The sequence below is a fragment of the Lissotriton helveticus genome, chromosome 9, assembly GCF_964261635.1.
Source record: "Lissotriton helveticus chromosome 9, aLisHel1.1, whole genome shotgun sequence".
In the NCBI taxonomy this organism is placed as follows: domain Eukaryota; kingdom Metazoa; phylum Chordata; class Amphibia; order Caudata; family Salamandridae; genus Lissotriton; species Lissotriton helveticus.
In genome coordinates this window covers 377,159,848-377,176,215 of record NC_136070.1, presented here as the reverse complement: position 1 = coordinate 377,176,215, position 16,368 = coordinate 377,159,848, and positions in this window count along the sequence as shown.

Genomic DNA, 16,368 nt, shown 5'->3' with positions numbered 1-16,368 from the left:
TCCTCAGTTTCTCCAGCTCTCCTCCTTGGCAAAGGTTCCTCTTGATTCCAGAAGTAGTCTAAAGTAAAGGGGTTTTAGGTCCAACACTTATACCCCAAAATGTCTTTGTTCTCTTTGTGCAAGGGTCTCTGGGCCCAGTCCAAACCAGTTCTGTCCTCTCTGGTGCAGCTACCCGGCAGGAGGTGGAGACAGCATTGTGTAAGGCAGACCGGTCCTATTCTGGTGCAAGGGAAATCTCCTCCCACCACTCTAAATGCAGACCAGGCCTATTCAGGTGCTAGTGAGAACTCCGTCTACTCTGAATGCAGCCCAGGTCTATTCAGCCCAGCCCAGACTCATTCAGGAAAGGCAGGACACACACCAACCCTCCTCAGTGGCTGTCTGACAGAATGCATCTCCCCAGCCCCTGTCATTCCAAAACCAGCCAGTCAATACACAAACAGGCAGAGGCACACAGAATAGTTAAACAAGAAAATGCCTACTTTTTAAAAGTGGCATTTTCAAACACACAATTTAAAAACCATCTTCAATAAAATATGTGTTATTAAATTCTGAGTTCAGAGAGCCTAAACTTTATTTCTCTATCTTCTTCCAATAGGAAGTTATATTTATAAGTTGTTATAAATAAACTCCCTTTCTATCCTATGGGGCAAGATAGCCTTTCAATAGTGAAAAACAAAATTGGCAGTATTTCACTATCAGGACATGCCACTCACACCAAGGCATGTCCTACCTTTCACATACATGGTACCCCTGCCCACAGGGGTACCATGGGCCTATCTTAGGGGTAACTGAGATGTAAGAAAAGGGAAGGTTAGGGCCTGGCAAGTGGGCGCACTTGCCAAGTCGACATGGCAGTTAACCACTACGCACAGACACTGCAGTGGCGGGTCTGAGTAACCGTTTCAGACTACTCATTTGGGTTGCACAATCAATGCTGCAGGCCCACTAGTAGTATTTGATTTACCAGCCCTGGCACACTCAGTGCGCTTTACTAGGGACTGACCAGTAAATCAAATATGCGAATCAGGGAGAACCAATTATCATAGCAATTTACACAGGGAGCATAGGCACTTCAGCACTGATTAGCAGTACTAAAACCAACAAACACAGATCAGGAAAAAATAGGCGGAAGAAGCAAAAAGTTTGTGGCCACCCAGCAAAAAGGGACAAGTCCAACACCCACTACATCTGGAACTACCTACCAGTAGATCTCAAGACCAACCCCTTCTTCATGATCTTTAAGAGGAAACTAAAGGATCTGCTCCTCAATCGGCACCTTAACCCTCTGGACAGTAAATCATAGCACATTTTGGCAACCTCCATTATGCTCAAAGTATACATTGTTATGTTTCCCTCAACACCAATTCAGTTGTAATGCTTGACTCTGTTATTTACTTTTACTTATTGCTGTGTGATATGATAGCCTGTGTCAATGTTCATGGCTCGCCTGATTCATGGCCTCCCTAAATATCATAGGGCCAGTCCATTACTTAAAGCTCTACACTGGCTGCCGGTGCGAGAGCGTGCCCTTTTTAAACTTGGCTGCCTCACTTTTCAGGCTAGGTCAGGCACTGCCCCTAAATTTATATGTTCTGCCATTGTGTCTTACCTCCCAGGCAGAGAGCTACGCTCCTCGCACTTGGCCCTCTTAGTCATCCCCCGCTTTAAAAAACAAAGGGCGGGTGGAGCGAGGTTCGCTGTCCTGGCCCCAGCATTCTGGAATTCTCTCCCTGTTGCCCTCCGTACAATACCCTCTTACGCTCAGTTTCGGAGGGAACTCAAAACCCTCTTATTTGCGCAAGCTTACTCTGTCTAAACTCCCTCCAACTGCCACCGTCTACTGCAACTCAAATAGCGCCATGAAACCGCTGGGTGAAAGTGCGCTGTACAAATGTTTTTAAATTCAAATTCAAATTCAAATTCAATGTTGTAAATCCCTCTGATACCCTTGGGTCTTGCCAGTGCTATATAAAACTCTCTAAATAAATAAACACAAAAATTAAATTAAATAAATAAATCTGTTGAAGACACTCAAGCAACAACCACATTGGCAAAGTTACAGACACACAAGGTCACTGGTGACTTTTCCTCAATGCTCTTTACACAGATGTAGTGCAGAAGATGCATTATACATTTACCCAACGGGGTAGCATTTACTAATTAGTCAGTAGAAAGTACTCCAGTTAAGTAGAGGTGTTGCACAAAATGATGGCCTGTTCTTAGATTAACATGCAGGGCAGGATTCATTCTGGCATGATGCTCATTTCACAGAAATGAAACCTCGACAGGTTACAGTTAGGAAGTTAAATTTATAAAACCGTTGAAATTCAGTGAAAAAAACTAAGGTTACAGGGATTTTACAGTTAGGATGTAAAATTTAAAAAACCTAAGAAATTCACTGACAAAGCCAAAGGTTACAGGAACGTTATAGTTATGAGATAGAATTAAAAAAACTTTAGAACGTGACTGGAAAAAACAAAGGTTACAGGGATGTTATATAATTAGCCTGACATTTTATTAGTATGAAACCTGAGAAGTTCAGCAGTTATAGTTACCTGAGAAAATTATAACTTATGCCCCCGCAATGCACTTCTTATGACCTCACATAGTACATCACGCATGACATAGTAAGTGACATCACTAATGACATCTCAAATGACATCACTGATGACCTCATCAACAGAAACCACTGACACACCCACTTACACCTCCATACAGGATATCATGCACCCACTCCCACACAATCACTGACATACTAATTCACAGATCCATGCAAACACTCATGCATCTACTCACTAATCCATGGAGCCACCCACACATCAGCTCACCCATACAGCGACTAATGCAAACACTAACATGCATATACAGGCACCCATTCACCTTCTCACTGACCAATATGCCCACTCACACATCCAGTCATTCAGACATATACTCTTACACATTCACTCATACATCCATAGAGACTCTCACACAGTAAATCAGTCACCCATACAGCTACTCACACACCTACCCACTCACCCATAAAGTCACCCACATAACCACTCACTCACCCATATAGTTACTCACACACACACCCACTTACTCATTCATATACTAACATGAACTCGCTCACCTATACAGTCACTGAGACAAGAACATACTCTCCCATACAACCTCTATCACAGTCACTTACTCACTCATACAGCACTCAAACACCCATTCTCTCACCCAGTCGCTCACGCACCCTCACTTATCCATACACCCACTTACATACCCATTCATGCACCTGTACAGACACTCATGTACCCTGTCACTCACCCATACAGACACATGGCTACCTCCTTGGTCACCCATTCAGCCACACATGCAGTCTCGCATTCACCATTTACAGCTACTGACACACCGCACAGTCACATGTACAGCCTCTCATTCGCCCACTCATTCACCATTACTGCCACTTACACACCCACTCTTGCTCCCATACAGATACTCACACAGTCCCTCACTTATACATCCACTGACGCATAATGCATAAGCACTGACATAAATGCAAATTAAACTAATCAGTGAGTGATGCACTAATTTACATTATAAAAGCTCTCAGGGTTAATGTGATCGCTGCGTGTGTAAAAGAGAGCTACAGAATTGAATTCTGTTTGGTGCATTTGGGAATAGTGTGTCTAAATGTTATGAAGTTAAAGAATGTGACAGAAAGAACCATGAATATGTAAGTCATTATTTTAATCTTACATTACACACAATATAAGATAGGCTGCCACAAAATGTTCTTAAAGATTTAGATTCAAAATATAAACAGTGATTCTAGAATATAGATCTTAGTAATATGCAACATGTCCCTTTTGCATACATTTTGTTATAGCTGACCATTAGAAGCAGGCCGTCCTCTGCTCAGTTGGTCACCTTACAACACCTCTTAAAAATAAAAAACGTTGGAATCACAAAGTTTCAAATGACCATCAATTTAAGCAAAAACTGCCTTCCAAGCAGTCCTTACATTTGCAGATTAACCAACTGCTCACATTTACATTTCTTTGAGGCAGCAGGCACCCTAGCAAGTCTTGTTTCTTGTTTAGCTATCTGCCCCCCCCCCCCCTCGGTTTCCCAGCAGGGGAGATTCTCTTTCTTCCACTTCAGCTGAACCATCTCAAATGTATTCCTGTCAGCAACAGTTCGTTTAGCATAAAGCAGAGAAACTGTTTTTCTCAAATTAAAATATTATGGGCACGCCAAGCCCCCCAGATTCTGCCCACTTCAATTTATATATTATTTGAAAAATGTTAATTTTTTTTGCAAATGTTAAGAAATTAGAGGCAGCTAAAAATTTATTTGGTATCTTGATTCGTGGGAGTAGCGCAATTACAGCAACTAGAGTCAGGTGTTGACGATTGGTGTACTCCGTTGTAGGACTGTTATTTGTCAAAATTAAAGCACGCATTGGTTGAAGGAAGGCACAGCGGTATGTTAGAGCCTAGCACATTACTTCGCTATTTTGAAATAAAGCAAAAAATATAAAAGCACCTATTTTCCCATTACAATTTTGATTATTGTATTTTTTGGGGGGGGAGGGGGGAAGGTAACATATTTTATAATTTGTGTGTTTGATGTATGCGTGTTTCTGTATTTATTGTGTGTTGTTTTGAGGTTCAGACCTAGCAATTGCTGGGTTGGGATCCCTGTGTTTCCGTAGTGATTCAAAATGGGTCCACAAAAGTCAAAAGGATAAGAACGTCTGCCATAAACCATCAAGACAGAATCATCAAAAGGACATTTTTACAAGTACGCTGAAGATGCGCATAGCGCATTTGTGTTGAAGAATGTCTTTGCAAATGAGGTAGCAATTTAAGATTCCGCCATGGACCTATTTTGTCCAAAACACCCGTCTTCACATCTTAATCTTCATTAAATGTAAGCTGAGCGATAGGAGTGTTCGCGTTCGAGAAGCAGATGGGACATTCAGCAGTTGTTCGCCTGTGATCTTCTCTATTTTAACGTAGGGGCTCTGAAGTTGCCGGAATCAAAGTTGACATTTCCCTTTTAGGGATGACAGTGGCAGATGTTTAATGTCTGCAGATATTTCAAAAACTACTTTGTGAACTTTGCAGGAAAATCAAATGGCGCCTGTCCGCGAACAACAAACGCGGGAGGAAAATGCTGAGCCTTTCTGCTGGGGTAGAGAAATATAATTCTTTCAGACATGATGAAAGAACGATAAACAAACCATAATGAATTGCTGTGGCAACCACGCTCCGCGGAGCACAAAGATCTTTCAAAGGAAAAACTAATAACGTGTTAAAAAAAAGCTAATCCTTCAATGAAGAAAGAGGGAGATCTCATCACCAAAAATACATTAATTTCCCCAGATACATTTGTGTAGTTTTCTGTGTCACAGTGTTGAGAGGAAGTAAAGGTACAAAGGAGTGGAAAGAGCAAAAGGAAAAGTAACAAAACGAGTTGTACCTCTGTGGTAACATGCCTGGGTACAACTGCATGGACTGCACTATATGAAATAGCTTAAATCCAGGGCTTTAAATGGGATGAAAAATCTGGAGGGTCTCTTAAAGGGGCGTTTCCAATGTAATTAAGGGCATGGCTTAAAAATACGCAAACTAAAAATCTGTGCTTAGCAGAGTGTGCCGCCCGACTTTTATTTTCCTGTTTCTGTCATTGCATCCAGATATATAATACAATATGTAACATTACACCTACAACAAGCTAGGACTTTTGGCTTTGTCAATGGTTGTTAGTTTCATAAGATAAATCAGCAGCAACTATGGCTTGTATATAAGCTTCCACTTAAAGCCCTGGTGACACCATGACAATGTTGCTGCTCCTGAGTTTCAAAAAGAGAAGGGAAATCCAGAGAGAAAATGACTCTTTAAAGGATTTCCCTTCCCCTACAACGGTCACCTGGCATGATGTCATGCCGTAACTTCTCCACTAGTGAGAAGTGAGCAGTGCGAGCACGTGCACATTGATGTGCCTGTTGTCACTGCAGTCCGGAAAAAAACGATCTGGCTGTGCCATGGCACAAAACAGAGCCCGATAGGCAGGCGCGGTGCGTCCATTGGGGCGTAGCCCCTCTAAGCCCCATGGACCCACCACGTCGTCACTAAAATACAAATAAAAATATTAAAATAATCGCGCTACCCGCCGGCCGGGATTCCGGGAGACACCCGTCTTTTCCGGAGTGCGCAGGGGGGGGGAGGCTGGGCCTGCTGCAGCTGCGCAAGTGGATTTTAGGGCAGAAACTAGCCCACGCATGAGCAGATTGTTTCCCTGTGAAGTTCCCCTTAGAGAGAGGACAGGGGGGCGGGCCGCAGCCCCCGGGGTTGCACAGGGCGACTGGGCGAGCAGTCATGGTGCCCCCCCAGCCAATCCTGGCGCTGCATACAGCACCAGGATTGGCTGGTCAATACTATAGCCCGGGTACATAACCCCCTGTCTGGGGGGTAGAGCCCTCTCCCTCCCTCGTGCTGCTGCCTCTGTTTATGGGGTTTGAGGACCTGACCTGACCGGACCCAGGAATCCTTAAGAGGGCGGGAGTCAAGTCCCGAAGGAACCGCTCGGCCAGGGAGACCCGTTCACACTCCGGTATGATCAGAAGAGTGCTAGGAAGTAACGTTATGCACGCGCTTGGAATGGCGGTTTTTGGCGCGCTGCTAACAAATTAGTGTAGCTTTGTCGGCCGTCTAACTGTTCTTAGTGTTCTAATGACTCATTTTGGTGCCCTTCTGCCCTCTGTTAAATCCGCTTTTTGTGCCTTTCGGACCCCTGTCATACTCGTTTTGGTGCCCTTCTGCCCTCTCCGTTAAAAAAAAAAGTGTATGTATATGTTGGCGTTGGCTGTGGCCACCACTTGCATAAGAAACTGTTTAAAATATACAGCAAATATCTGGCTTTACTTTTCTACACAAGTGCATATCATGTACAATGTTCACACAGCTGAGTGCCAAGAGTTATTTCAAAAGAATGAATGGAATTTTCACTAAAATCATGTTGATTATGAATGAAACTAATTAAGCTTGCACCTACTCATGACACCTCTTACCACTTACATTGCTTGCCCATGCGGTCAGCTCAGAAATGTGGGGTGACAGGAAGGCAGGGGCAGAGGGGACCACACACAATTTTAAATTGTACGTCAGTAAGAACCAGCAGAGGAATGTTTTCCTCCGTTGGTGCAGTCTAGTGATTTTGCATGCACCCAAACTTTGCACCCTTGCCTGGGATGTCACTGAGACCACTTGGTGCAGAGCAGCTCTATTGGAAATATTTGTCTGTGACCTTGCAGCAGACGCGATTGAGGATAAAAGATGTTCTACTGACAAGATGATTGACAATATTGGTTAATTTGCTTTGAAGCTATTTGCTTAAAAGCGGTCATATTTTATGACCATTTTTCTTAAAACATTCTCGTATAATTTTGAATAATAAGTTATGGCTCTTGTTGCATTAAAAGGTCTTTCCACAGTAAAAGAAAGTGCTGATTACCAACTTGGACAGAATTGGGCAGATTCATTGTTTAGATTTATGTGAACAACCATTAAGCTTTCTATTTACTATTATAATCAAAAACGTGTATTTCTCTTTGTATAAATGTAAGGTTTTCAAAAATCTGTCCCAATTAGATAGTTTATTGGCTGTTTGGTCGGGACTAAGCCTTGGACCGAAAAAATTTGCATTACACAAAACTCACAAAATTGTGTGACTTTCACAGCAGCAACATTTTTCACAATTTTGCCAACATCCTTTCAGCTGGAGAGTAACCCAAACAAAATATGTCTTGTGGGTGAGATTTTATCCTCAAAGCAGTACCCTTCTATTAGTGAGGCTTGCCCTCGCATTTATGTCCACATCAGATACAGTGAAAATCTATCCCCAAAATATCACTTAATTTTTGCATATGCCATGGTCACTTGCCAGCCTTTTGTAGTTGACCTTCATCTGCCCTGAATGGAGTCGAATGGGAAATACTCTGTATATGGTCAAAGAATCTCAGACACTTAGTGCTAGGAAGTAACGTTATGCACGTGCTTGGAATGGCGCTTGGAATGGCGGTTTTTGGCGCACTGTTAACAAATGAGTGTAGCTTTGTCGGACGTCTAACTGTTCTTAGTGTTCTAATGACTCGTTTTGGTGCCCTTCTGCCCGATCCGCTTTTTGTGCCTTTTTGACCCCTGTTAGACTCATTTTGGTGCTGTTTTGTGAAAATTGACATCCATTCATGCATCCACCCATCCATTCATCCATCCATACAGCCACTCACTACACCCATACACCCATCCACCACAGCATCACTCAGAGGCACCACAACATCACTATGCGCTACCACAGCATCACTGAACGCCACAGCATCACTCGTTGCCACCACAACATCACTCCGCGCCACCACAGCATCAATCCGTGCAACAATTCAACAAAAACTAGTTCAAATTTGTTCTCTCAATGTTTCAAGCTTTATTACAAATGTCACAAAAATATTTTAATATTTCACTTCAGTTCTTGGATTTTCGTCACAATAAAATACACTGAACAAAATCTTCACAACAAGGTATTTAGAAAAGTGTAAGCTATTGCCATTATAAATTACAATAACTTTTATTTAAGTATTAATTAATTAAACAAATATAAGCCATTTTTATTAGTAATATCAATACATCTAAGTCACGTAAATACAAAACATGTTGCATTACAAATGCTATAAGTGTCACATTTGCAAAAGTTAAAAGTATTGGCATTGTAAATGACAACACATAAATATAAAATGTCATTTACAGGACCAATAGCTCCAACTTTCCCAATGCGAGACCTATTGCTTTACAAATGCTTGTTTAACTCTGCTTTCTTACCCTGTACTGATTTGCTGTTCCCTTCCACCAACTCATTCTCTAACTCCCAGTTCTCTTCTCCCAGGATATCTGAAAATTAAGGTTTTTACTTTTAGCACTTTGTTAGTTCACCTTCTTCTTTTTGATTATAGTTGTGGTTGCTTGTGGGTAATTACTTTTATAGCACCTTGAGTCACTCTTATGTTGTTGTTCAATATTTCTTAGGGGAAAAGGACTGACCTTGATACCCTCACTCTCTTGTTGTTTAAATATAACTCCAAATATGCCAGCATTTTCATACCTTCCTGTTCTGACTTTGCATCAATATTGACCAACCGGCAGAAATGTTGTTTTTGCACTGGTCGGTCTGTGGAAATGTTTTTCACGTCCCTGACAATGTTGGGGCAAATTACCCCGGCATGGATTTTAAGCTTTATTCTAAGGTTTGGCCATTAATGGGAATGTAACGAAACTGGTGCTCATGTAAAGCAATCTGATACCTGATGTCTCGGGTCTAGTTTGCGTTATATAAAACAAAAAATAGAAAAATCAGTTGTTGGCCTATATATGGAGGTGCATTCGAAGTCTGGCAGAGCTAGCCAATGTTTGTGGTCCGAGTAGTGAAATAGCAGCTGGCGGCAGCGCAGAAGCTTAATGTGCCTGCTGCAAAGAACATGTACCTGATGCAGATCACAAACTCCATATGATGTAAATAGGTCAGTGAGTCACAGCTTTTGTCAGAGAGATCCTTTTGTTACTTGCAGTTTCTAAGTTGAAATCGTACAACAGTGGGGGGTACACGTTGATTTTATTCTGTAGCTTACTCTCAGCGGGGGGGAGGTGGAAAGTGTTCTAAACTCTTCTTTTCTACATGTGACCATAGAACGTTGGTGGTGCATTGATGGTGGCATTTGTCTCTGGATGTCAGAGCTATGCATAACATGCGAGTTCACACAATAACATTTGCTTTAAAAAAAAAAATCGTACAACAGCGAGATAATAACTGTCACCTAAGAGCTGCATGCAAACTGCAAGGAAAAAATTGGAGCGTTATGTTTTTTCCCCACAGTAACGGTAATGCGTGGTTCCCAATGCTTTGTGAAGGCTGTTTCCCAACTGCTGTGCAACTTCTTCTACTCCTAGAGCTGAGATTTCCATGAAAGTCTTATAGTCTGAATTCAGCAGCGTAATAGGATGGAATGTATGAAGCTCTGTGGTGGTACCTATGTTAGGACAACTATTAATGTAATAACTGCACTTTCACAATTGCTTTATTAACCTTCCTGCTTTCTCAAATTTGCTTGGAAATGCATGGTTTTCTTCTCTTTTTTCAAAATTTTCTCAGGGGGGGAAACCCCCAAACCTCCTTTAGGGAGGTTCGGGCTCGCTCGCTACGGTGCAATATGCAAATTAGTTTACGCCCCACCACTGTCAAATGTCACCAGCCGCCCCTGCCGATAGGGACCCGTTTCGAGGCCCCCTTTAGAAAACCGGCGAGACCCGGCTCACTTAAAGCCCTGCTTAAGTCTATACAAATAATACTGCACAGCTCAAATATACAAATTGCCATAAGTGACAAAGATGCAGAAACACGTAAACAGGGATCCAGCCGAAGACCGTGGATAGGGTTATGTGAGGGCCCGTTAGAAAAAAAATCATAGCAATGTGCGGGAGCCCATCACAAAAAGCAAACTGGATTTTTGAGACGATAAGGACCGCAAAGCCACTCCACCTACTCTTCACTCACATACTCTTGAGATCATGGGTACTCACAAACATTTTTCCAGGGTCCGCAGTTTGGTCTTTGATGAGACAGAGGGCCGCACTAATGCCAGCTTGGAGGGGGCGTAAAGTGGGTGTAGGGGAAGCAAAAGCATGTACATCTAGTGGTTGAACTTAATTGCACAATGTGAAACCAGAAAACCTGGGATGAATCTCGTCTTTCCCACTTGACCAAACTGTGTGATCCTGGGCAATTATTTTATTTCAATTTCCCTCCTTTTGCTTTATTATCACATATAAGAGGACCTCAAAATACATGACTTCAGGATGCGTGCTATACAAAACGTTCTCCTGCGTTTGGATGTAATCACTAATGGCATTGTTGTCAGGATTGGGAGATGGGGTGGGAAGCATGAACGCTTCTAAATTCATGTTTGAAAACCATCACTTAAAAAAAAAATACTTTTGAATGCACTGCTATAATCTGATTTATTAGGCTGAAATGGTTCTACAGGTTAATGAAATACACTTTTTGATTCTGGAAATGACTTCCGAATTTTCACAATTTGTTGTCTTTAAAAATGAATGCGCTCCTAAAGTTAAGGGTCAATTTATTTCCTTTCTTTAACTGCAATTAACCTTTAAATTAGTGCTTACTGTTTGTTTAACATTTTTTTAATGTTAGTGCTGAGTCGAGGAAACAGCAGCCCAGTGCTGCTGAGGCCCAGGGGGCTGCATGTAAAGGTCAGGAGGGCTGCGGGCCATACTATGAGTATCACTGCAGATGATCTACAGCAGTATCCTTCTCAGCTCAGCACAACAGTCTGTACCAGGCCTTCTTAAATGTACCTGATAAACACATTATTTATTCCAGAGACGTTTGAAGACATGGGCAAATTAGGCAACTGACAGAGCCCCCACCTTCCAAGGCTTCCTCCCCTTGGAAAGGGATTTTTCTCTCTATCTAGCTCACCTCGTTTTTCTTCTATATCTCAGACTCTCTCCTCTCAGCCTACCCCTACATTCGAGTCTCTCTGTCTTTGCCCAGTGGCATCTTATGGAGTGTGAGTCCTAGTTAAATGTTTATTTGTGAACCTAGTTTCTGAAAGCTTGTTCGGTATCGTGCATGCTTGAATTGGCAAGAAAAAGGCAGCAAAAATCAGAACAGGGGGCCCCAAAATAATGTTTCGCTCGGAGCACCAAAGATCTTTAAGACAAGACTGATTTATACATGTTTATATCATACAGTATTTTGAAGTAGCACAGTGCTGAATCTGCATCCAATAATAATAGTTTATTTGTTTTCTACAACTTCTGGCAAGAGCTTTTTAAAAAACTAATTTGATGTGGAAAAACAAATCCTATTACTGCTTGCTTGTTTCTAACCATTTTTTTCCTGTTAGTGAATTATAAAAGTGCTCAAATCTTCAGTCTCTTCTACAAGGTCTGCATCCTATTACATCATTTTGAGGTCACATCAAACTAGTTACTTACCTTTGGTAACATTCTTTCTGTTGGCTACTCTAACTGTAGATTCCTCAGCCTTAGAATATTCCAAGACTCTAGACTGGATCCAAAGTTTGTTCAGCTGTGCTCACGGCATGCCGGTACATGGCACTGTATTGCGGGCAGTGACTTCACACTGCCCAGGACGTCACAGAGTGGAGTCACATATAAGCACATTCTTTGCTCATCGTTGTCAGTTTCTTAATCTTTATCCTTCAACACACAATTAACAAATTGTAAGTGACAGTGAGCAAAATGTAACTGAGGATGATGTATGAGAAGAACAAGTAACTTAACTTCTGTAACACTCTTTCTAGTGAATACTCTATATTACTGCAGACTACTCACCTTGTGAATATTCCCCAGGCATCAGAATGGATCAGGAAAATCTCGAAACCAGTACTCCTCTGCCCAGCAGATGGCGCCTTGTCAGGTCTGCATCCTATTACATCATTTTGAGGTCACATCAAACTAGTTACTTACCTTGAATTGAATTGAATTGAATTGGGACATTTGTAGAGCGCTGCGTTACGCACACCGGCGTGTCCACGCGCTGAAAGAGGAAGAGGCAGCAGGCAGGGATCACAAAGACAGAGCCGACCATTATTTTGTGTAGAGGAATGTTTTCAGTCTCGCTCGGAACCTGGCTTCCTCCGGCTCCAAGCGCAGGTCCACTGGTAGTTTGTTCCAGTTATTGGCCGCCAAGCATCTGAAGGACCTGCCTCCCATACGGGCTTTCTTGACTCTAGGGATCCTAAGGAGACCGCCCCCTGCGGATCGAAGCGCACGTGTTGGTTGATACACTTCGATCAGTTTATTCAGAGGGCCGGGTGCCCTGCCATTCAAAATTCGATGACAGGTACAGAGGGCTTTAAACTCCACTCTTCTCCTTACAGGGAGCCAGTGTAGCTTCTGAAGCGCCGCCTTAGAAGGCGCCCTTTTGGGCAGCCTAAGAATCAAACGAGCTGCCGCATTCTGCAGCACTTGCAGGCGTGCCATGCTTTTCTCCGAAGCCCCCAGGTACAGCAGGTTCCCATAATCCAACCTAGCTGTCACCAGGGCATGAACCAGGGTTTGACGGGCGCTAATCGGGAGCAGGTCGAGGACCTTTCTCAACTTCTTCAAAATCCCGAAGCAGACTCCTACCACCCGATTAATCTGGGGGCCAAAAGTAAGATCCGCATCAAACCACACCCCGAGATTGCGTGCCTCTTGACAGGGGGTCGGGGTTGGTCCAAGACAAGGAGGCCACCATGCCGACGACCAAGCAGACTGGGCTCTCCCCACCACCAGCACCTCTGTCTTGTTGCCATTAAGCTTCAAACAGTTGATAGCCATCCACTCGGCAAGATCTTTCATGCACGAGCGGAAGCCATCGGCAGCAAGACAGGGCGCGTGCGATAGGGAGATCACCAGCTGCGTATCATCGGCATACAAGACCAATTGGAGACCATGACTCTCCACAATCGAGGCAACCGGCGCGACATACATATTAAAAAGGGTCGGGCTCAATGACGAACCCTGCGGTACGACTTGGCCCAAGGGAACCCCCTTTGAATAGCAGTCTCCCTGCCTAACTCGGAAGCTTCTCCCCATGAGGAAGTCCTGGATCCATCTCAGCGCGGTGCCAGAGATGCCACCTCTGTTCAGACACTGTAGCAGGATGTTATGAGCTACAGTGTCGAACGCCGCGCTGAGGTCCAACAAGATCAGGGCCATAGTTTGGCCTGCATCCACCCCCTTCCTCAGATGTTCCGTTGCCATAAGGAGGGCAGACTCGGTGGAATGGCGTGGCCTGAAGCCAAACTGTGTCGCGTGGAGCAATCCCGTCTCTTCCACGTGCTTCATAATTTGAGTATTAACCACCTTTTCTGCCACTTTGGACAGAAACGGCAGGAGGGAGATGGGCCTCAGATTCTCTAATACCTCGAAGCCTAGGTGGGGTTTCTTTCGGAGCGGGAGCACCACCGCCTGTTTCCATCCCTCAGGGAGCTTCCCCGCACTGAAGGAGATGTCCAGGACATGCCTCATATAAGGTTCCAAAACTTCAAGGCTTTCCGCCAGGCGTTTGGGAGACACTGGGTCCCACGGGGACCCTGATTTAACAGAGCGGCACACCACTACTAAGTCCTCAGGTGGAGGGGTGTAGAAGTTAGTGAGGTGCCCTGCCGACTCCGTGTCCGCAAAGGCTGCTGCGAGGTCAATCCCTGTTGTCGGGTTGGGGAAAGTCGAGTAGATCTTCTCGACTTTAGTTGAAAAATATTCGGCAATACGGTCACAAGACTCCGTAGAGGAACTCTCCGGCTCAGTAGATGATTTTACCGTGGTCAAAGACTTGTAAATACCGAAGAGTTCTTTGGCCGAATTCTTCGACCCCAGGATTTGTCCAGCATAGTAGGCCGCCTTAGACTTTTTGATCAGCCTATGGTGCAGGCGCCTTTTTTCCAAGAACAATTCTCTGGCCTGATTGTCATACGCCACCCTCCATGCTCTTTCAGCTCGCCTACAGTCTGCCTTTGTTAACCTCAGTTCACTACTATACCATGGGGCAGAGCGTTCTTTCCGAGCACCCATGGCAGTGCGGCAGAGAGGGGCTGTCTGGTCAAGCGCTTCAATAATGCGCTGATTCAGATTTAAGACCACTGTTTCAATGTCTTCGCCACCCGGCTGGCCACCCTTACTTAAAGCTTGGTTGAAATCTTTCACCGAGAATTTGGCCCACTTCCTCCTGAGATAGTTGGGGGGTGCCTGACTAGCTTTGTTGGATTTTAAGCTCTGTATGGAGAATGCCACCAGAAAGTGGTCTGTCCAAGGGATAGGCTCTATACCGGACACCTCCACACCTCCCCAGTTAGCATAAACTGGGTCCAGCAGGTGTCCCTGGCGGTGCGTGGGGTCCGATAGCTTCAATTCAAGTTGAAGAGCTAGCATATCCCGGCAGAAGTCCTTAGCCCTTGTATCCTCAGGGCAATTTAAGTGAATGTTCAGGTCTCCTAAAAGGAGGAATTTATCCCTGCGTAGGGTGGCCTCCATAAGATTTTCAAGCAGGCTCTCTCTGAACTTAGTACAGGCCCCTGGCGGCCGATATATCAGGCAGCCTTTAATCGTTGTGCCCCCGTTGATTTGGATCGTGAAGACTCCCGCCTCACTCTCCACAATCATCATGCGCTCCAAACAACAGCCCAAAGTATTCCTAAAAATAATAGCAATCCCCCCTCCCACCCCCTCAGGCCTATCCTGCCTAACCCAAGAATAGTTCTCCGGCGTGGCCTCAATAATATCTGAGTCGGAAAACTGGTCTAACCAAGTTTCCGTAAGAAACATTAGGTCAAACTTTTTATCAAGGATCATCTCATAGACATCAAGTCTATGTTTGCGTAATGATCTTACATTAGGGAGGCCACAAGAAAGTGCTTGCTCCGTAGTGTCCCGCAGCAAGGTAGAAAAGCAGTAGCCGCATTGAGGACAATCCCTATCATCACTCGTCATACCATGCATGCATTTGGATTTAGTGCGCGGTCGGAAGCCAAGGAGCTGCTCCTTAGACCAGCGGATCTTACGACCAGGGGTCGTCACCCTAGCCCGCAACCGGCCGCGGACGGGCGCAGACGGGCTCGACTTTGGCGACACTTCGGCGCGCCTTCGTCGCGCCCGCTGCGCACGTCCGCTGCGCTCCCGGTATGACATCCTCCTTTTAAAGCCCTCAGCCCGTCTGTCTCACCGCGACTAGACCGCTAACCGGCCACTCGCAGGCGGAAACGGAAGTGACTGTCTCTCACCTCCACGCCCTCCGCTCAACGGTGCTAGCCACCCTGTCGGACCGAGGCGTGGAGGAGGGAAGACAAGACAGGCACCCCAAAGCGTCTGGTGAGTCAGGGGGTCCGGGGGGGTTCTAGAAGCCTAAGTCCGCTAAGGGTATGGCTTTAGCTTTAGCGGAGACACTGCTAAGAGTGCATCCAATTACCGTGCAGAAATAAAGATTTTTAAAAATGAAGGTATGCTGTGCAGCACAGTCCGTAAAAGCGCTACGTGAGCACAATTAAAAACACAGTACACAATAACAGCGCGCAAAGCAGCTGCGAGCCCTGCCACTGCTCACTCACCGCCACTCGTCCCACGTTCCTGGATGCCTTTTAAAGCCCTCAGCCCGTCTGTCTCACCGCGACTAGACCGCTAACCGGCCACTCGCAGGCGGAAACGGAAGTGACTGTCTCTCACCTCCACGCCCTCCGCTCAACGGTGCTAGCCACCCTGTCGGACCGAGGCGTGGAGGAGGGAAGACAAGACAGGCACCCCAAAGCGTCTGGTG